The following is a 24002-nucleotide window of genomic DNA, read 5'->3' as shown; positions in this document are numbered from 1 at the left end:
AAGGATTATGGACAATGTACAGGAAAGTGGAATTGAGGCCAATGTGATCAGCCACAGTTGTACTTAATGGCGGAGCAGGCTCGAGGGCTGAATGATCTACTTCTGCTCTCAGTTCTTATATTCCTGCCAACGTATTAAATTTTAATGGCACTTGAGAAGGAGAGTCACAAGCTCAAAGACAATCATTTTGATCATGTTCCCAAGCATCTGCTTCCCTTGCCCAAGATTTCAACCCAGCCCGAGCCTGAGAAAGGTGCCACATAAATGAGAATAGCAGAATGGCCCGTTAACTAGAGCACATGGTAATTAGGTAATTAGCAGTAATATTAGAAATGTAAGGAAAATAAATGTTTATGCAATGAGTTATGATGCTTTTCTTATCTTCTGGTCTTCAGTCCAAAGATGTACAGGTTACATGGATAGGCCATGCTAAACTGCCCATAGTGTCCAGAGATGTGCAGGCTGGGTGGGTTAGCCATTGGAAATGTGGGGTTACAGGAATAAGGTAGGGGTTCTAGATGGGATGCTCTTCAGAGCATCAGTGTTGTCTTGATGGGCCGAATGACCTGCTTCAGCACTGCTGGGATTCTCCTGATTAACTTTCATCCCCTTGACTATCAAGGATCCCTGCCTTAAAACTATTTACAGACTGTTCAGGAAGACAGCTTCAAAATTTCATGACCCTCTGAAAGAAAATAAAATCATCTCCCCTCTGTTTTAAATGGTCAATCCTTTGCTCTTAAACAGTGACCCCCTGGTTTTAGATTTTTCATAAGAGGAAACATCTTCTCTACATCTACCCTCTAATGTTTATTCAGGATTTGATGTGTTTCATTCAACTTTACTCTTCTAAACAGTCCAAAAAAGCAGCAGATACAAGTCCAACTTTTCCTCATAAGACAACCCTAGGTAAACCTGCTCTGAAATTCCTCCCATCCAATTAAACACTTCCTTGAAGAAAGAAACCAATACTGCGCACTCTCCTCCAGATGCAGCCACCCAGTGCTGAGGCAAAACGTTTGGTACTTCTGTATTCAAATCCCCTTCGCTGTAAATGATAACATTTTATGAGTTCTCGTAGTTCTGTAATTCTGTTAAGCCTTTCCTTCTTTCTTTCTGAAAATGCCACACTTCCTTTCCATATGCAAGAAGTTTCCAAATCCTCACAGCTGTTAATCATGAGTAAATTTCGTTGTGTGTGGGGAAATGTCACCTCTTGACAGTTATTGTTACTTGCTCCTGGTGGGTGTCTGACTCAACTGGGATGTAGGTGAATATTAATTGTAGGATTCAGTCCTTCCTTTTTTCTATCTAAGATGCTCTTTTCAATGCAGAGTCTAATCAAACTAAAGCAAGGCTCAAAGGCTTATAGTTGCCATACATTACATATTAAATGAGAAAGCAAGAGTAACATTGTGTTGGCAGCTTATTAAATGTCAAGGGTACGTTATCTATCCATATACACAAAGGGAAACATCTCCAACCACAAATAAGGAATTAATCCTCCAGCTAATATTAGATAATTTGCCCAAAGCATTTAATAAAGTATGCAAATCCATTCAGAATTGACGTATACTGTGTTCTGAATTAGCAAAAGATATGGATTGCAACAAAAAAATTAATTTAACACATGGCTTCATATTTGATTTTCATGTAAGCAGATTAGAAATTAGGTGCCTTCTTGTTTTTATTTCTTGCCTTTCCAGATTCAATGTGAGAAAAATAAAAAATTTAGGACCGAGACACAGATGCACATACACGTACGCACAAGTACACACATGCACACTGGCACACAAGCACACACACACACACACACGCACGCACGCACATAGACACACACATACATGGATACTAATACACAGAAACACAAGCAGACACAAACACACGTGCACTCACAGACACATACACATGCACAGATATTCACACACAGGCATACACATGTACACTGGACCTTTCATCATCATATGTTTAATAAACAAATGTAGTACTTCTTTATTAAAGCAGTTGCTCACACGAGCTACAAAAACAAAGTTGCTGGAAAAGCTCAGCAGGTCTGGCAGCATCTGTGAATGGAAAAACAGAGTTAACGTTTCGGTGCCGGTGACCCTTCTCACATGAGCTGGCCTGATCACAAGATCTGGTGGAGAACTCTGCTCACTCTGATCTGGAAGAGCATCCTTTATTCATTCACGATGAGGGCATTGCTGGTGGGCAGCATTTATTGCCCATCCTTAATTGCCCAGAGGGCAGTTCAGAATCAACCACATTGCTGTGAGTCTGGAGTCACATGTAGGCCAGACCAGGTAAGGATGGCAGTTTCCTTCCCTAAAGGACATTAATGAACCAGATGGGTTTTTTCCCAACAATTGACAACAGACTCACAGACATCATTAGATTCTTAATTCCAAATTGATTTTTGAATTCAAATTCCACTGTCTGCCATGGTGGGATTCAAACCCCGGAACCCAGAGCTCACCCTGATCTCTGAATTGACAATCCAGTGATAACACCACTAGGCCATTGCCTCTCCTTTAATATTACCAATCTGGGAAAGAATCTCTTTTCCCCATTCAGTTTCCTGCTGATTAGCCACTTCTTACTCCCTGGCTTTATCAGGGGAATTCTGACAAGTGATAGGTTCCCCACCCTATCCTCTGTTGCACCATTAAATACCCTCATGGGGGCTGAGGGGGTTTATGGTTGTTAAACTCCATCCATGAGATTCAGTGTTTTCACCGCTGAAGAGTTATTCATCAAGCACCAAGTGTGAAAGCAGTTGAGAATAGGCTAGATGCAGGCCTAGCAGTATTATCACTGGGCTGTTAATCTGGAGACCCAGATAATGTTGGGGGCTTTGAATCCTGCCACGGCAGATGGTAGAATTTGAATTCAGTAAAAATCTGGAATTAAAAGTCTAATGATTACCACAAATCCATTACCAATTTGTTGGAAAATCCTACCTGGTTTACTGATGTTCTTCAGGAAAGGAAACAGCTATCCATACCTGGTCTGACCTACATGTGACTCCAGACCCACAGCAATGTGGTTGACTCTCAATTGCCCTCTGGGCAATTAGGGATGGGTAATAAATGCTGTCTAGCCAGTGATGCCCACATCCCGTGAATGAATAGAAAAAGAATGTGTTTGGCTTAGTAGTGTTGCTGTCCACAGTTCAATAGCCCTGAATGCTGTACATGAGGGCTCATGAGATTGTCCTCACGAAAGGTTATTTTGTCAGACATTTAATGGAAAAGAGAGAACAAATGTGGGGAAATTGCTTTCTGGTTCTTTTAATGACACAGAGAGCGATCCTCATATTTATTTCACATCTCAGAATACCCTGAAGTCCTTAAGAGCCAGTTTAAAGTACTTTTGAATTGGAGTCACTGCTATAATGTAGGAAATGCAGTAGCGAATGAGTGGGATTGTTGCATAGGGATAATGTCACTGGACCAGTAACCAGCAGTGCTGACTGATGCTATGGAAATAACACACAGAACACTGGAGAAACTCAGCAGGTCTGGCAGCCCCAGTGGAAAGCGCGCTGAATATGTAGTTTCAAAGCCCACCATGGTCACAGGTAGAATTTGCATTCAATTCATTCATAAATGTGGAATTGAAAGTTAGCCTGAGTGGGCGACCATGAAACTAATATTGATTAGTGTAAAATCTTCAGAAAACTGAAAAAGGGTCTAGGCCCGAAACGTCAGCCTTCCTGCTCCTCTGATGCTGCTTGGCCTGCTGTGTTCATCCAGCTCCACACCTTGCTATCTCAGATTCTCCAGCATCTGCAGTTCCTACTATCGCTGAAAGGATTTCTTTCAGTTCCTCCTTTATGCTTGACCCTCTGTCCCCTAGAATTTCCAGCCCTGTTCTGACCTGTATGAGACCCCAGACACTCAGCAGTGTGGTTGACTCTGAAATGGCCCAGTAGACCACTCAGTTCATTGGCAATTAGAGACGGGATTCAAATGCTGCCCTTGTCAACTATACCCAGGATAATTATCTCCAAAGTTCTACACAGCAAAATCCCACAAACTGCACCAATCAGATAACCTGTTGACCTATCTTCTCCTTTATCCATCTTCTGTCCACCTCCCCCTTTCTCTCTATTTATTTAAGAATCCCCTTCCCCTCCCCCATTTCTGAAGATGGGTCTAGACCTGAAAGGTCAGCCTTCCTGCTCCTCTGATGCTGCTTGGCCTGCTGTGTTCATCCAGCTCTACACTTTGTTATCTCAGATAACCTGTTGATTTAGGTTTTGGCTTTGAGTAAGTGTAGGGCACTGACCTCCTGGGTTAACTCTGACGGTCTTAGCCAAAGGCTGCACATTATGCTGGAGGTAAAGCAAGGAATAATTATTAAGAAGGGAACTATGTAAAAATGTGTTGATCTTGCCTTGAATCTTCCACCATCAGGTCACATATCTATGTGATTTAACACCATCTCAGATCCCTGAAGATAGAGTCATACAGCATGGAGACAGGCCCTTTGGCCCAAACTGATCCATGCCAACCAAAATGGCCATCCACGCTAACTGCACTTCCCTGCAGTTGGCCAATATCCTTCTAAACGTTTCCTATCCATGTATTTATCCAAATACCTTTTAAATGTTGTTATGTACCCACCTCAACCATATCCGCTGGCAGCTCATTCTATATGCGTACCACCCTCTGTGTTTAAAAAAAAGTTGCCTCTCAGGTTCCCATGTATTCTTTCCCCTCTTACCTTAAACTGATGCCCTCTAGTTCTCGATTCCCCAACCCTGGGAAAAAGACTGAGTGCATTCACCCTATCCATGCCTCTTATGATCTTATATACTTCTCTCAGATCCCCCTTCAGTCTCCTACACTCTAAAGAAAAAAGTCCTAGCTTATCCAACCTCTCCCTATAACTCAGTCCCTTGAGTCCTGGCAACATCTTTGTAAATTTCTTCTGCACTGTTTCCAATTTAGCAACATCCTTCCTATAGCAAGGTGACCAAAACTGAACACAATACTCCAAGTGCGGCCTCACCAATGTCCTGTACAACTGCAACATAACTTTCCAACTTCTATACTCAGTGCCCTGACTGATGAAGGCCAATGTGCTAAAAACCTTCTTTACTGTCCTGTCTACCTGTGAGTCCACTTTCAGAGAACCGTGCACCTGAACTCAAAGGTCCCTCTGTTCCACTACATCCTTAAGGCCCAACCATTCACCATGAAGCTCTTACCTGGATTTCATTTTCCAAAATGCAACACCTCGCATTTATCTGTATTAAACTCTATTTGCCTTTTCTCAGCCCATTTCCCCAGGTGATCAAGATTCTGCTGCAATTTCTGATGAACTTTCTCACTGTCCATAATACCATTTGTTTTAGTGTCATCCACAAACTTACTAATCATGCCTTGTACAATTTCATCCAAATCATTGATAACAAACAGCAATGGGCCCAGCACCGACCCCTGAGGCACACCACTAGTCATGGGCCACCAGTCCGGCAAGCATCTTTCCACTATTACTCTCTGCTTCCTACCATCAAGCTAATTGTGGATCCAATTTACCGGATCTCCCTGGATTCCATGCGATTGAACCTTCCAGAGCAACCTACTACGTGGAACCTTATCAAAGGCCTTACTGAAATTCATATAGATTACGTCTACTACCCTTCCCTCAACAATCTTCCTGGTCACAGTCAGATGTAGTCATTACCAGCAGATTGCCATTAACTTGACATGTAACGCACAGTTCCTCTTCATAACGGTGCAATATCCATCTGAGAAGGCAGCCTCTCAGGGTTAATACTTCATTCAAAAGACTGCACCCCTTCCATACTGCACTGGAATATCTGCCAAGAATGTGTGGTCAAGACTGCGAAGTGTGGCCTGGATGAACATCTGCTGACTCAGTGCAATCACTGAGCCACCAACGACAGTAACTATTTTCCATCTTTCTTCCTTATTTTCTTTCCCTTTTCTCACCTCATTCATTTTTTTTCTCTTGTCCTTCCTCTCCCTTTGTCTCTCTTTCGATCTGTTTTTCTCTCTTTCATTGTCTTTTTCTCTCTTTTCCTTTTCCTCTTTCTTTCATTGAGAATTTGCATCAAGTATTTCTTCAGCTTTAGAGACTCATTACGAAGAAGCACTGGAGTTGTTCCTTTCACCAAGAGGGCCCACAGATTAAATTCGGCCTTGTCTGATAGGAATGACATTCTCCTCTTTCTCCTGACTATAACTACTCTGACAGAAATCGGTTTTGGCAACTTCGGACCAGTTCATAGTCCAGAGCACAAAGCAGCCTATAAGTCAGCTCATATTGTCACTTTCAATCAGAAAGACCACGGGAATCAGTGATTCGAGTGAAGGAGTCACATTGAAGTGCAGTCTTTTGGTGAGGCACAGTTAAATCATTGAGCTGGAGCAAAATAGAGAGAGAGATCTATCCCTCACGGCTAGATGTGATGTGTTTGGGAATACTCAATGTTGACACTTCGTTGAAATCTAACTTCATAATACGTAAAAAGTCTCATAACTAGTGCCCTGTTACCGCGAGTGTAAGGCTTTAATTTTCTTATTTCTGTCATCGAGAGCAGAGAGTTTGGTTTGCTTTGACTCCTACCTCCAGAATGTGCCAATGTGTTTCACAGAAAATGAAATGTAGCCTGGTGTCGGGATGGAAACGGACAGTGTTTTTAGCTGTAGCACGTGTAAGATAGTGTTCGACCAAAGTAACATCCCAGAGAGAGTGAGAGAGGCTGAGGTGACGTGCGGAGGAACGAGGATGGATACGTGCAACAAGTAGAGAATTATGCTACAAAGTAAGCAAAGGGCTTTCAGAGATCCGCATTTGGAAAGACATTTTGAGATTGTCATGTGCTGCAGTCATGTGACTTCTGTTATGAGTTTCTCTCACTCTAGATTGAGTGGCTTAACCTCATCACATGAAACGTGGGGCTGAATTTTTCCATTTCTTGGTCAGTGTTTCTCTGTGAGATTCAAGGTACATGATCCCATGGTGACTTTTAGAAGCACAGAAACATGGAAAATAGGAATAAGGATCAGCCATTCAACCCTTCGAATGGAGACAGAGGAACTGAGAGAATGGGATGGAGTCTTTACAGGAAGTGGGGTGTGAGGATGTATAGTCCAGGTAGCTGTGGGAGTCAGTGGGTTTGTAATGGATATTAGTGGCCAGTCTATCCCCAGAAATGGAAACAGAAATGTCAAGGATGGGAAGGGAGGATTCAGAGATAGACCAGGTGAAAGTGAGGGCAGGGTGGAAATTGGAGGCAAAACTGATGAAGTTTTCCAATTCCAGACGAGAGAGGGAAGCAGCACCGATGATATTGATGCTTCGGAGAAAGAGTTGTGGGTGGGGGTCGGAATAGGAGTGGAACAAGGAATGTTCCACGTACCCCACGAAGAGACAGGCATAACTCGGGCCCATGCGGGTACCCATGGCAACCCCTCTTACCTGAAGAAAATGAGAGGAGTTGAAAGAGAAGTTGTTGAGGGTGAGGACAAGTTCAGCCAAGCGGAGGAGGGTGGTGGTGGGTGGGGATGGTTCAGGTCTTTGCTCCAGGAAAAAGCGGAGAGCCCTAAGACCATCCTGGTGGGGAATGGATGTGTAAAGGGATTGCACATCCATGGTAAAGAAGAGGTGGCTGGAACCGGTAAACTGGAAGCTTTGAAACCGGGTAAGGCGTCAGATGAATCATGGATGTATGTGGATAGGGATTGGACTGGGGGGAGAAGACTGAGTCAAGGTAGGAAGAGATGAGTTCTGTGGGGCACGAGCAGGCTGAAACAATGGGTCTACCTGGACAGTCCTGTTTATGGATTTTTGGTAGGAGGTAGAAACGAGCTGTGCGGGGTTGGGGGACTATTAGCTTGGAAGCGGATGAGGGGAGATCACTGGATGAAATGAGATCCGTAACCATAGTGGATACAGTGGCCTGATGTGCCATGGTGGGGTCATGGTCCAGGAGCAAGGTAGGAGGAGGTACCTGAGAGCTGGCACTCAGCCTCTGCAAGGTAGAGGTCAGTACACCAGACAACAACAGCACCACGCTTCTTGGCAGGCTTGATGACAAAGTTAGGGTTAGATCTATACATCCTCACACCCCACTTCCTGTAAAGACTCCATCCCATTCTCTCAGTTCCTCCGTCTCTGTCACATATGTGCAGATGAGACCAACTTCAACAAGGGAGCCTCCGAAATGTTCACTTTCTTCCTCAACCGAGGATTTCCCAGCTCCGTTGCCGACAGGGCCCTTAACCAGATCCGACCCATCTCCCGCACTTCCACCCTCACCCCGTCTCTTCCATCCCGCAACAGCGATAGGGTTCCCCTCATCCTCACCTACCATCCCACCAGCATCCACATCCAGAAGATCACCAGACGCCATTTCCGCCACCTCCAGCAAGATGCCACTACCAGACACATATCCCCATCCCCTTCCTTGTCCACCTTCCGCAGGGACCGTTCTCTCCGGGAGACCCCAGTCCACACTTCCATCACCCCCAACACCTCCCCACAGTCCTACGGCACCTTCCTCTGTAACTGGCAAAGGTGCAACACCTGCGCATTTACCTCCTCCCTCCCCAGTATCCAAGGGCCCAAACATACCTTCCAGGTGAAGCAACACTTCACCTGCACTTCCAAGAATCTAGTCTACTGCATTCGCCGCTCACAATGTGGTCTCCTCTACACTGGGCAAACGAAGCGTAGACTTGGCGACCGCTCCGCAGAACATCTACATTCTGTCGCAAAAAAGACCCTGAACTACCTGTTGCCTGCCACTTTAACGCACCACCCTGCTCCCTGGCCAACATCTCTGTCTCTGGCTTGCTGCAGTGTTCCAGTGAAGCCCAATGCAAACTGGAGGAACAACACCTCATTTTCCGCTTGGGGACCGTACAGCCCTCCGGACTCAATATTGAGTTCAATAATTTTAGGGCCTAAACTCTCCCATGTCCCAGCCCCCCACCCCACGCACCAGGCCGTGTTACCACATAACCTGCCATTACACACCCCCTGTTGTTAGTCACTAACAGTCCCCATTAACAACTATTCACCCTCCCAGCCTGATCGTTAGCAACTCCTTTGTCTGTCCAACTGTCTTTCTCTCTCTTTTGGCTCTAGCCTATCGATCACTCCCTACCCCACCCACCTCCCTATTTTCTGCATATAAACTGACGTTTTCCCAGCCACTATCAGTTCTGAAGAAGGGTCACCGGACACGAAATGTTAACTCTGTTTTCTCCTTCACAGATGCTGCCAGACCTGCTGGGCTTTACCAGCAACTTTGTTTTTGTTCCTGATTTACAGCATCCGCAGTTCTTTTGGTTTTTATTTGGAAATAATTATCCTGGGTATAGTTGACAAGGGCAGCATTTGAATCCAGTCTCCAATTGCCAATGAACTGAGTGGCCCACTGGGCCATTTCAGCATCAACCACACTGCTGAGTGTCTATAATTAGTTCCAAAGTTCTACACAGCAAGATCCCACAAACTGCACCAATCAGATAACCTGTTGACCTATCTTCTCCTTTATCTATCTTCTATCCACCTTCCCCTTTCTCCCTACTTTTTTCAGAACCCCCTTCTCCTCCCCCATTTCGGAAGAAGGGTCTAGACCCGAAACGTCAGCTTTCCTGCTCCTCTGATGCTGCTTGGCCTGCTGTGTTCATCCAGCTCTACACCTTGTTATCTAACTGGGTCCCCAGCTTCTGCTTTCTCTCCACACATTTTGATCTCTTTAGCCCTAAGAATTATATCCAACACCTTCTTGAAAACATTCAATGATTTGACCTCAACCGCTTTCTGTGGCAGAGAATTCCACAGGTTCACCAATCTCATCGTCTCCCATAGCCCTAGACTGGTTCTGGACTCCCCTTCCTGCATTTACCCTGTCTGATTTTGTTAGAATTTTACACGTTTCTATAACAGCCCTCTCATTCTTCTAAACTCCAGTGAATGTAGTCCTCACCAATCCAGTCTGTCTTCAGGCTGGAAAGGTCAATTGGCTTACCCCTTCTTTCTCAGAAGATTGCTGTGTTCGCTCATTTCATATCCCTCATCCTGTACATCTCCAGCATCAGCTCCCAGTGTGACGGGCACAGCATGCTACAATAATGCAGCCTATCCTTCCTGTTCTGCAAGGTTCCACCAACTACTTATCTTCATCTTAACCTTAACATCACCTTGAAGAGACCAATAGTCTGTCCTAATAGTGGAAGCATGAGCAGCAATTGGGTTAGAGTTAGGGTTGTGTCAGTCTGAGGGTTTCAGAAAGGTGTCACCGTCTTGTATGGAGGGGGGCCCCTTGTCTCCAAGAAGCCATCCCTATGTGACCTGAGGACCTTGGAAGGAAAGAAGAGCCTGCAAGTTCTCTAATACGCATGTGATATGGTAGCTCCCGAAATATCGAGAAAAGACCCTTAAAATGTGTCATTGATGGTCAGAGATCACATTGAGTGAGTGGGTGCATTTTCTGTTGATGAAACCAGTAAGTTGGTTACAGGAGATTCTCAAATCAGTGTGAGTGGTGTCAATAGCTCTCTGCACCTTGGGCGAGACAGAGGTGCTGGAGAATCACACAGGCCCTGTCATGGGAAACAGGTTATAAACCATGGGAGAACAACGGTGTCAGTGCCGTCCCGGATATGTTTATGAGTCAGGGATTGGGAGGTTCCCTGTTGCTCCTTGAAATGAGCCAGTGATAGAAAAATTCAGGGCAGTTGTAACGTTGATAGCCACCCCCAGTCCTGTGCGCACAAGTTAGTGGGAAAAGTTACATGGCGTAGGCAAGCAATTAAGCACAAAAATACATGGACAGCGTATCATTTACTTGCTATGTTCTGGGGGGGAGAACCTTGGCTCGATCAGCAGAACTTTGGTTTATTGGATGTTGACGGGAATGTTGAATCTGAAACACAAACAGAACAGCCGTGGTCTTATTTAATGGAGGACCAGGCTGAAGAGGCTGAGTGGTCTATATCTGAATGTTCATAAATGGTCCTCCAGCAGATGATGGGGATGGGGGGATTAGAATAGCTAGGTGGCTGTTTTTGACCAACACGAACACAGTGGGACTTCTTCTGTGCTGTCGATCTCTATGACTACGTTTTTTTAAAAAAAATTATTCAAAGGTTGTAGGTATTGCTGCCCATACCAGCCCACAGGGCATGGAATCTGCGGGTCGGGTGTCACATGTAAGGATTGCAGATTTCCTTCCCTAAAGGGCATTAGTGAACCAAATGGGATTTTTCATGGTTACAAAGGCACCAACAGGAAAGATGTCCTGAACTTGGAGGGGGTCCAGAGGAGATTTACAAGAATTATCCTGGAGATGAAGGACTTATCATATGAGGAGCAGTTGAGGGGTCTGGGTCTGTATTCGATGGAGTTTAGAAGGATAAGAGGTGATCTGACTGAAACTTCCAGAACATCGAGAGGCCTGTATAGAGTGGACGCGGAGAAGATGTTTCCACTATTAGAAGGGACTATCGCAGGGTACAGCCCCAAAAGTGAAGGGACGACCCTTTAGAACTGAGATGAGGAGGAATTTCTTCAGCCAGAGGGTGGTGAACCTGTGGAACCCATTGCCACAGAAGGCTATGGAGGCCAAGTCATTGATTGTATTTAAGACTGAGAGCGATCGGTTTTTGATGAGTAAGGGGAGTAAGAGTTACAGGGAAAAGGCAGGAAAGTGGGGCTGAGAAATATATCAACCATGATCGGATTGTGGAGCAGACTCAATGGGCTGAATGGCCTAATTCTGTTCCTACATCTTATGGTCAATGTCTTATGGATGGTAACTGCCAAGTGAAGCTGAATGAATACTACAGTTTTCTAACAACATTTTGGATTCCACTCAGGGATACAGATGGTGGTGCGTGCCATTTGGCATTTCCACTTCTCTGGAAAAGTATCAATGCAGACAGCATGAGATAGTCATTGAATTGGGATAATTTATGGACGAGGCTATCTCAGACCACTATCAGAATCAGCCGAAGCTGCTACAGACAGCTCATTAAATGACAAAAAAAAGACACCACTGAAGATGCCTGATGTCAGGATCATAGGACGTGGACTGACAGGGAAAGGACATTGACCCAGTCTTGACAAGATGAAAACTGTAGCCAAGATGCAGCAACCAACAGATGTTAAATAAACCTAACAATTTGTTGCACTAACTGTAAAAAATGCATTAACTGTGACCTTACCAGTCCATGGGAAATGTGTTTTTTTTTATTCATTCATGGGATGAGGGCTTCACTGACTGGATGGCATTTATTGCCCATCCCTAATTGCCTTGAGGGCAGTTCAGAATCAACCACATTGCTGTGGGTCTGGAGTCACATGTAGGCCAGACCAGGGAAGGATGGCAGTTTCCTTCCCTAAAGGGCATTAGTCAACCAGATGGGTTTTTCCCCTGACAATGGATTCACAGTCATCATTAGATTCTTAACTCCAAATTTTTTTTTTGTTGAATTCAAATTCCACCATCTGCTGTGGCAGGATTTGAACCCGGGTCCCCAGAACATTATCTGGGATCTTTGGGTTAACAGCCCAGTGATAATACCACTAGACCATTGCCTCCCCTTAGGGGAATGACTTTGTGTGTGTAGAAGTGTGCACCAGTTATTTTGAAAAAAATACTTTTGTCGCTAAATTATTCCTGTAATACAGTGCCAATTTAGGTGGTGCCTTAAGGAATAGATCCTCTTGAGGGTAGTGACTTGAAGCATAATGGAGGGTGTTGGTAATTATTGCAGTCATTGATAAATTCTTTTATTAGTTCTGCCCATCTGAGTCCAAATTCCTCATACGTCAACACAAATTCAGAAGGTAATGTTGCTATGTGATTGTATGACTGAATAATTGAGTTAGTGAGAATTATAGAGGAGTCCCTGGAAAGTAAAATGTAGCCTCCCAGAAATAAGAAAGGTTTCCTTATGAAAATTTTAAGAAGGGTACTCAAAAAAAACCTGTTCCAAATTCTGAAAGATGTGAGGGAGCAGGTTGAAGGGCGAAATAAAGGGCTGAAAACTGGCAAATGATTTCTCTTCCTGTCCCCATAGATTTCTGCTCTGGGCACGAATGTGCAATTGCACTGAAATGAACCAAAATTCCGCTGGTTAGGTTACACGTTCAGTTTCTGCTAAAATTAATTTATGAATGTGTAATCGCCCATGTATCACAGCATTCGGGCAGCGTAGTGGAAAATAATCCTTCTTGTTTTTTTCACATTTAGAATTATCCCATGATGTGTTTAAGAGTGCTCAGCTGGTGTGGCTTTATTAATGCAGCTGAAAATGAGTTTATTATTAAAAGTAAACATTTTAACACCTGTCCAGATCACCATCTGTGAGTAACACAATTTTAAAAATGCTGAAAATGACTTTTAAAAAAATATTGAATAATCTAACTGTTTTGCTGGTGTGCACTGATCATTTTCTTAGTAAACTAAACAGGTTTCAATATCAAAAAGTCTTTGAAATGTACTGATTCTCTCCGCGAATCTCACGGGATGAAAGCACATTGAGAAACCTTCCCAAACCAGAGCTATCCTCAGAAATTTGCAATGTTGGCTTGGTAGTATTTTGGTATGTTTTGTGGCGAACTGAATCTTGAGCCTTCTCAGGGACAGATATGGCTAGGTAATAAATTCCAGTCTTGACAGCGATGCCCCACATCCCCTGACAGACTCATAAGACCATAAGGTATAGGAGCTGCAGTAGGCCATTCGGCCCCTCCCTTGAGCCCACTCCACCAGTCATGGTTGATCCAACAGAACTCACGTCAAAAGAACATGGATTCACTGTCTCAGCATAAGTAAGTTTGGCCCTTTAGCATAGAGAGAAAAATAAATTTATTTGTTTTAAGTGTTGTGAATCTTTCAAATTCTCTCACTTTCTGTTCCAATTTCAGATTTCCAGCATCTGCAGTATTTGACATTGACATCAATTAAGGCATATCGTTTTTGGTTAAAGGCTACATTTCAGGTCTGTGGGCTTGGAGAACATCACCATTCCCTTTCAAACACGTTTCACATCTATCTGGTAGGTACATGGGGCCTTGCTTTAATATTGTTTCTGCTCCAAGATGGTGGCAGAGTAGGATGCCCCAGTCGGAGTTCGTCCACTCTGCCCGTTCTTCTTCTTTTCTTCTCTTTTTTTCGCTCTTGCTGTTTTCTTCTTCTTTTCTGCTGGCCTCTGGCGATGGCTCCCAGCCTTCAGTGACAAATCCCAGCCTCTGACAACTCCTGGTCCCTCAATGACTCCTAGTCTTCAGTGACAGCTCCCAGCCTCTGATGGCTCCTGGCCTTCCAATGACTTCTGGCCTTCGGTGATGACACCCAGCCTTCGACAACTCCCAGCCTCCAATGACTCCCGGCCTGTTGTAGCAGCCTCCCGGGTCAGCCTCACGGTGTGGTCTGGATCCAAGGACCAGGGGGAGACCGGACGCCAGGTACTAGAATGGTATGGGTTGGAAGACCACTGTTCTGGACTTTTATTTCTGCAATACTGGACATTTTTTTTCTCTACCTTCTAAGAACTTGTGACTAAGGAAACAATACGTAGGTCCCTTTGTAACTAAGGTGGCACAGTAAGTGGTGATGTGTAACCTTTTCACTGTACTCATTGAGTAAATGTGACAATAAAGCTAATTCAATTACATTGGAAACAGTACCTCTGATAATGTAGTACCTTCCTCAGTGGTGTACTGTCGTGCCAGTTTACATAATATACCCATATTGTACAGTGGAGCACAAGCATCCAATCCTGGTTTCTGAGGAGCAAAAGGGCTAGACGCAACATAATTGAAGTCATCATGGTTTGAATGTACAATTGTAAGAAATAGGGGCAGGAATAGACCATGTGCCCTTCTCCATGCTTCAGTAAGATCAGGGCTGTCCTGATTGTGGCCCATCTGTCACACTGAGGCCTATTTCTTTATATCTCAATTTGACATCACTCTCATTCAGCAACAGAAGAGAAATCAAATTGAAGGATTTATGGCAGCATTTATTTACTTATGTGTTTCAATACTCTCACCCCGAAGTTATGCAAAGGAAGGACGTACGATCAAGAATACCAGTGGACTGGAGAGGAATTTTTCGTTGTATTTGATATCCTTTTGACGTGGGTATTTTGTCATTCATAGGAAATCAAATGGCAGTTGGGGTGCTGGAAGGAAGAGCTGAGTTTTGTTCTTTTGGCAAAGTGTGGGTTGCGTTGTTTCTCAAGGGAAATCTCGCCATCAGGCCTAGTGAGATTTCTCACTGTATTTGACCAAACGGTCCTCATTACGTGGCCAACCCACCTTTATGGGTCCTTCTTCTCTGACTCTGGCCATGTGTCGTTCTCAAAACAGCTCACTACAATATCTGCCAAGGGACTAGCACCCCCACCCTGGTACCTGCTCCATCTTTAAAGGCTGCTGTGCACCCAGATGAGCACCGTCATTCCGAGGTTGCACTGCTTGGCACTGGACATAATCCAAACACTTTGGAGAAGGGGAAGATGGCGCCTCAATTCTCTGACCTGGTTAACGAGGTGAGTGTAAAGGATTTGTGTCACTTTTCCAGAGGACTGGCCATGCCACCAAATCCTGCCAATCTGATCCTTGGTTGCCAGCCAAGTCAATATCATCTCCACAGCGCAGTGGCATGAGTGAGGTCAATGACCTTCCCTATTCTGCCAGGGGAAATGCTACTACAGTGCGTACCTCACTCACTCTATCTCTGCTGCGGTAAACACCTTCCACCAAGTTCAATGCTCTATTGCTCCATTACGTCCTTCAACCTCTTCCCTAACCTGTTCTCACCATGCCTCCAACTTCCCTGCAAACTCTCTGCACTGCCTGCTCACTCCCTCTGCACACCTTTCCTCCACTTGCTCCAGGACTAACAGCTGTGCCTCCCACTTACATCTCAGCCAATCTTTCCCTTTCCCTCATTCCAGGAGAAGGCAGCCCTCAGCAGTGCAGGGGGATCTTGACTGGCCCACGTCAGGCTCCTTAGCCTCACAGGACGAGACCAGGGCGGTTCCTACAGGGAGGCCAACTCATGCATGTCCTACCAACTGAGTAAGTGCCACTTTTCACTCCACTGTAACTCTCACAGTAACCCTGTTGTCAGTACCATTTGTGTTCATCATTCCTATCATGGAATCCCTACATTGTGGAAGCAGGCCATTCAGCACGTCGAGTCCACATTAGCCCCTCTGAAAATCATCCCACCCAGACCCACTTCCTAGCCTATCCCTGTGACCCTGCATAGCCCATAGTGAATCACCCTTACCTGCACATCTTTGGACTGTAGGAGGAAACAGAGCACCCAGTGGAAACCCACAGAAACACGGGGAGAATGTGTAAACTCCACATAGATAGTTGCCGGAGGGTGACATTAAACACCGATCCCTGGAGCTGTGAGACAGCAGTGTGAAGCACTGAGCCACCATGCTGCCCAGCCATAGCCAATTTCCTGGACTGGTCATACTACTGCACAGAAAAAGACTCTTTGGACCTTCAGGTCTGCACCGGGCAAAACTAGCCACCTAACTATTCTAAACCCATTTTCGGGCCCTTTGTCCACAGTCTTGCATACCTTAGCATCAGAAGTGTACATCTGAATCCTTCTTAAATGTTACTGGAGGTTGCCTTGACTTCCTGGCCCAGATCTCACTGACTGACAGATGCCTCCATGGATTTCAGTGAGGACTACTCACATAAGACTTTGGGACATGGCTATCTGATGGTAGAACATGCAGCATAGCCTGCTGGCACATGGTGTAGGTGTGAGATTGACGTAACATATTACTGTATAGCAAGATGTGTGCCCCCTTGACTGAGGACTGCTGACCAGCAAGGCAAACCACTTGGTTGTATTACTGCGCTAATAGGCACAGCAAGACAAGGCAAGGCAAGGCTGCTGTGAGCATGCAGCTTGGCATTGAATGAGCAAATACCAAATGGGCATGTGAGCAGCCCTGAGATGCAGCCTGGCTCAATTTGTGAGCTGGGTACCACCCCTGCACGCAAAGTGTCCTTGCTGCAAGATATTGTCTGATACCAGTTTAAATTCTGTGATGTCTGGGAAAGGAATGTTTGTGACTTTATCGGAGATGGCAAGAACTGTAGATACTGGAGTCAGAGATAACACAGTGTGGAGCTGGAGGAACACAGCAGGCCAGGCAGCATCAGAGGAGCAGGAAAGTTGAAGTTTCGGGTCAGGACCCTTCTTCAGAAATGGGGGAGGGTGAAGGGAGCTCAGAAATAAATAGAGAGAGAGGAGGGGTGGGGCTGGGGAAGGTAGGTAGGATGGTGATAGGTGAGTGCAGGTAGGGAATGGTGAGGATTGGTCAGTGGAATGGGTGGGGCGGATAGGTGGGAGAGAAGACACACAGGTTGTGTCAGGTCAAGGAGGTGGGGATGAGAGGGAGAGTTGGACACGGGGAGATTTTAAAACTGGTGAATTCCATGTTTAGGCCATTGGGCTGTAGGCTCCTACCAGCCTCAGTGTCACAATGTCACCACCTGCCAACTGGAGAAGCAGGACCTCATATTCTGCTTGTGACTTTATGACTTTTGCATTTAATGGAGATTTGATAATTATTGAGGATATGAATGATTTGCTTCTAGTTCTGCTTTGGTGTGACTCCAAATATCTCGTATGTCAAAGCGTGTAAAGGAAAGGTATTATTACCATGCATCAGCATCACAAATAATGAGTTAGTGAAAACAACAAAGTAGATGCTGAAAATCAAAGCGTTGTTCTCATGAAAATCTTGAGCATCTGTAGAAAAGTGAAAATTTGATCCCTGGGATAATCGCGATGGTCCAGCCATTGAAGTGTGGGAAGGCTCAAACGGCCATGTGGCCTTGGCACATGCCTATAGGACAATGGAAGAATGAGTGGGTAGGGTTTGTAGCATGGTGAGATGCAGGAACCGATACAATTCACTCCCTCCTCTCTGATTCAGTTTTTAACTGGATTCTTCAACTGAATTTCTGGATGGTCTGAATTGACCTCTAAAACCAGTTGGGGTCATTTTCTTTTAGTTCATTCATGGGATGAAGGCATCGCTGGCTAGGCCAGCACTTATTACCCATCCCTAGTTGCCCAGAGGACCATGATGCGAAGGTGGACTGGGGTGGACAAAGTCAGAAGTCATACAACACCAGGTTATAGTCCAGCAGATTTATTTGAAATCACAAAGCTTTTGAAGACTTCACCTAACAAAGGCCCAGGGGACAATTAAGAATCATCCACATTGGGTCTGGAATTTTATGTAAGGTAAGGATAGGAGATTCCTTCTCTAAGGACATTAGTAAACCAGATGGGTTTTTCTAGCAATCGACAATGGTTTCATGGTCATCATCAGACTCTTAATTCCAGAATTTTATTGATTTCGAATTCCACCATTGTGGGGTTCGAACCCCAGTCCCCAGAACATTACCTGGATCTCTGAATTAACAGTCCAGCAATAATACCACTAGACCATCACCTCCCCAAAGCATTTGAAAGAGTGTACAAGATCATTCAGCAATTCAGTTGTTAGCAATGGCCCTAGGAAGCCGAATGAAGTCTGTGGGCATTTTGTAGTTGATGAACTACATTGATTCACTGAGAGCTTTGCAAACTGCCATTAGACTGATGCAGCATCCAGTTAAGGACCGAATCAGAGAGTAGGAGGCATATCCAGACTCCACTCCACTCTCAGATTGTAAATGAAGTGAATAGACTGCAAACAACTGGATACTACTCAAGCCAGTAGCAGTGAATCAGTCAGACTGTATTATAAGTAGCAATGATTCAAGATCAATGACATGCAATCAGGCAATATTATTAGATACTGAAAATTCTGCACCGATTCCTGACAAATCCTAAACTGCAAAAATAAATAAAAGCTTATCTGAGACTTAAAATTAAAATTCTAAATATGCAATTTACTTTCAGTGCTTCAGATATTTGACACAAGCTCAGGCCAAAAATAAAGCATTACAAAGTTTCCTAACTTTTGAGACATTTAAGACAGAGATGAGGAGGTCTTTCTTCCCTCCGAGGAGAGTGAATCCGGGGAATTCTTTAATGCAGAGGGCTGTCGAGGCTGGATCAATAAGTATGTTCAGGGCTGAGATCCTGCCAGAGCAGAGATGGGGCAGCACAGTGGCTCAGTGATTAGCACTGCTGCCTCAGAGCACCAGGGACCTGGGTTCAATTCCAGCCTCAGGCGAATGTCTGTGTGGAGTTTGCACATTCTCCCTGTGTCTGTGTGGGTTTCCTCCAGGTACTCCGGTTTCCTCCCACAGTCCAAAGATGTGCAGGATAGCTGGATTGGCCATGCTAAATTGCCCATAGTGCCCAGGAATGTTTAGGTTATGTGGGTTAGACATGGGAAATGCAGGGGTAGGGGAATGAGTCTGGATCAGGTGCTCCTCTTCGGAGGGTTGTTGTGGACTTGTTGGGCCAAATAGCCTGTTTCCACACTGTAGGGATTCTATGATGATTTCCAATCAGTCAGGAATCAAGGGTTATGGGGAAAGGGGAGCTGAGGATTATCAGATAAGCCATGTTCTCATGGGATGGCAGAGTAGACTCAGTGGGTTGAACAGCCTACTTCTGCTCCTGCATCTTATGGTCCATACAACCATCCCAGGACACATCGTTCTGGCTTCCACACGTGATTTTAAGGGTCAGTTATAATCTGAGCTGGCCTGGTGTCTGTGTGGGATCCAAGCTGGCATGCAGCAGCTTTAGAACTGGTACAGGACATGCTATTTGCCCTGGTTGCCAGTGCTCTGCCAGCCACCAACCTCACCCTTAATGCCAAAGTGACCCTTAATGTTTTATTTCACCTGGAGCTGGTCAACCTGAGAGTGATGGCACTGTCAATCTAGAGGAAGAGCACCTCAAGACAGAGGTGACCATGGGTGACTTTTACATTTTTGCTAACGAGTCCTTGCCAAAGCTGCCAGTTTGGGAGGCGGGGGAGTGCTCTCAATAAGGATTCCTGCAGCCATAGCTCTGGCGATGGAGGAGAATACAGAAGGAGCCACTGACTACACCCACTGCTGCTTGGAGAGAGCCGCTCCTCCAGCAACATTAGGGTTTTCTTTATTCATTCGCAGGATGAGCGCATCGCTGGCGAGGCAGCATTTAATACCCATCCCTAATTACCCAGAGGGCAGTTAAGAGTCAACCACATTGCTGTGGGTCTGGAGTCACATGTAGGCCAGACCAGGTAAGGATGGCAGTTTCCTTCCCTGAAGGACATTAGTGAACCAGATGGGTTTTTCCAACAATCGACAATGGATTCATGGTCATCATTAGACTCTTAATTCCAGATATTTATTGAATCCAAATTCCACCATCTGCCATGGCAGGACTCTAACCCAGATCCCCAGAACATTATGTGCGTCTCTGGATTAACAGTTCAGCGATAATACCACGAGGCCATCACCTCCCTCTACATGTACAACATGTTTCAAAATACCCCTACCTCTCCCCAAGCCCACCTGAAAAGAGCCAACAGAGACTGAAACTGAATAACCCACCTCTCTGACTCCAGGTTTTATTTATCCACTCAGTTACCCTCTGGTTTTCACTGGGTAACAGGAGGATTCCAAAGCATTCCTCCAAATGGGTGACATCTCCTCCTGTAACACACTTGACTTTGGAATGCTACTTTTTTCCATGTGGACAGGATGTAATCAGCGCAGGATGTTTTATTTCCCCATGAAAGATGTAATCTTAGCGAAAAAACAATGCAGCAGAATTATTCAAATGTATCAGCAAGATACTAAATGAAATTCTCTTTTAAACATGACTCATTCTAGCAATGAGAATGTAAGCAATGCATTGAGATTGAGTGCGATCAATCCGCCAGTGAAGAGCTAAAACAAAACCTTATTGAAGTGCATCGGCACAAACCTCACATTAAAACCTCCAGCACAATGATCTCTATATTATCAGTTAGTGCTTGCATCTTTATGTCTAGTTATCAAATTCCCAATTCAGTTGTCTCTATCTGTCTGAACTGATTTAGCTGTCTTTTCATCTACTGGTGTAACTTTTCTGTCTATCTAATATAGCTGTCTGTCACTTTATATCTATCTATTTATCTATTTGTCTGCCTGCCTGTTTGTCCTTCTATCTAAGTAGCTGTGTACCTGTCTGATGGCTGACTATAGACACAGATTTATGATATATGTACCTCCTTATTCATTGCCTAGACACATATTCACATATTTTAGTTCAATGGTTACCGACTTCCATAAGTTGTTTACACATGGGAATTGAGTTACCCATTCCCAGGGATCAGAACATCTTACGTTAATGGTGCAATAAATAATTTACTCATTTTTCTCCACATGAATGTGAGTTTTCGCTCCTTGAATGTTTCAAAACACATTTCGCATTGGGTTTCTACAGCTTTTGAGCCAAAAGAGATCATAATCCAGGCTAACCATTGCCCCTTGATGTGTAATGAATTACCATCACTGAATGCTCCATTATTAATGTTGTGGGATTATCATTGACCAGAAGCTAAACTGGAACAACCTTACCAATAGTATGGCTACAAGGGAAGGGTAGAGGCTAGAAATTATGTGACAATTAATCAACTCCTGTTTCCTCTAGGAGTCTCCGGTATCTAAAAGATGCAAGTCGGGAGTGTGACAGAATACTTTCCATTTGTTTAGATGGATGCAGCTCCAACAATACTCGAGAAACATGACACCAGGACAAAGCAGCTACCGAATGGACATCCTATCCCTGATCTTCAACATTCACTCCCTCGACCACCAATGCTCATTAGCAGCAGAGTGTATCATCTTCAAGTTGTAATGCAGAATTTCTGGCATTTGCAGTTCTTTGCTTTTATGACTTCGAACGATAGTGCCCTTATTTCAGAGTCACTGTTTCAAAAATCCTGGTTCTCCCTCCCTTACAGCACTGTGGGTGGACTACAGCAGTTCTGGAAGGCAGCTTATCACCAGCTTCTCAGAAGGAACTTGGGATGGGCAATATTGACCACATTCTACGAATGAATAAAAAAAAGTGGCTTGAAGAATTAGGACAATTTTGGACATCAGTGATCATAAGTGCAATATGCCAAGTTTCTTTGACCATATACCTCCTCCATCAAAGCCTTCACCTGCAATATTAGCCATATGCCTATCTCTGAAACATGATCATTCTCCAATTGCACTTGTTCTAGGTGGGATCAGTTGTGTGATGCAAGTTATTACTCAACATCAGAACAAGATGTTTGTGCACAACAGGATGGAACATGACTCTTCTGATATTTAAGTTCAAATTCTGAGCCTTGTTGTTTTGTTAATTTTCCCTCCTTCAGAAATATTCTATATTATTTGAATAGATATTGCTAACACAAAAAAATTGAAATGTTTCCCGGCTGCAGGATCTAAAATATGATGTGCCAGATGACTATGAAAGACGGTAACAGAGTGAAATCTAAATTATCTGACCAAGAAAGAAATATAAGAGATGGGTTGGCCATTCCCTCAAACTGTAATTGTTCTTAGTATTTGGTCATAGGCAGCATTCCCAGGAATCTTCTTTTCTTCCAATTGGTCTGTGAAGTAGGGACAGGGCAGGAACTTTTGGAACCGGAAGTCAATGGATAGGCACATGGAGGATAGTGAAATGTAGGGTATTCAGGGTAGTTTGATCTTAGTAGGATAATACGTTGGCACAATATCGTGGGCTGAAGGGCCTGTACTGTTCTATGTTCTATGTTCAATGTTGTGATTTATTTGGTCACAGCGATGGCCAAGCTCAGAAAGTTGGAGCGGCTACTCAACTGTGGGCATGGGATGGGACCTTTGCTGAAAAGGTCAGCATTTATTGCCCATCCCTAACTGCTCTTAGGTCATCTTCTTGAGCTACTGCAATCCTGGGGCTTGTCTGCAGGGCATGTGTGGGGGCAGGGACTGGCACTATGCCAATAGGGAATAAGTTTCAGGATTTTGACCCAGTGACAGTGAACGAAGTCAAATACTGGTGGCTCTAAGTGTTTTTCTTCTCCATTGCGTCATTTTGATTTCCAGCCTGATTGAAAGTGACAGTGAATGCACTCTGTGCGGTGGAATACATACAATAAAAAGGAAGAGGGGGCCCAAAGTGAACACAGGCCCCTTAGAGAATGAGGCTGGTGAAATAATAATGGAGAACCAGGTAATGGCAGAGAAGTTGAAAAGTTCCAAATTAATTCAGGCCAATATTTCTGTCTCTGGCCGACTGCAGCGCTCCAGCAAAGTTGAACACAACCCAAAGGAACAAAATTTTCCGCCTGGTTACCTTACAGCCTTCAGGACTCAGCATTGAGTTTAACGATTTCAGATCATGAACAACCTCTTCTGGGTAAAAACCGAAAGAACTGCGGGTGCTAGAAATCAGGAACAAAAACAAAGTTGCTGGAAAAGCTCAGCAGGTCTGGCAGCATCTGTGAAGGATAAAACAGAGTTAATGTTTCAGGTACGGTGGCCCTTCCTCAGAGGAAGGGTTACCTCCTCTGGGTGTTTGTTACCCTTCCACACACCCCTAGGCCCTGTTTTGTTTCCAGCACAGCCAAAGTATTTCCAACCATAGATCATAGAAACCCTACAGTGTTGAAACAGGCTCTTCAGCCCAACAAGTCCACACTGACCCACAGAGCATCCCAGCCAGACCCATTCCCCCTATAAACCCACCTAAGCTACACATCCCTGGACACTATGGACAATTTAGCATCGCCAATCCAGCTACCCTGCACATCTTTGGACTGTGGGAGGAAACTGGAGCACCCGGAGGAAACCCACGCAGACATGGGGAGAACGTGCAAACTCCAGACAGACAGTCGCCCGAGGGCGGAATCGAACACTTGCACTCCTTGCTAGCACTTGACACAGCATTTATCTCTCTCATGACTCATCAGACTCTGTTCACTCCCTCCACCTGTTTGACCAGTTGTGAGGTTGACACAAAGAGTCTGCAATGGAATATT

Source organism: Rhincodon typus, chromosome 1 (assembly GCF_021869965.1).
Source record: "Rhincodon typus isolate 14 chromosome 1, sRhiTyp1.1, whole genome shotgun sequence".
NCBI classification, from domain to species: Eukaryota; Metazoa; Chordata; class Chondrichthyes; order Orectolobiformes; family Rhincodontidae; genus Rhincodon; species Rhincodon typus.
This window is presented reverse-complemented; position numbering follows the sequence as displayed.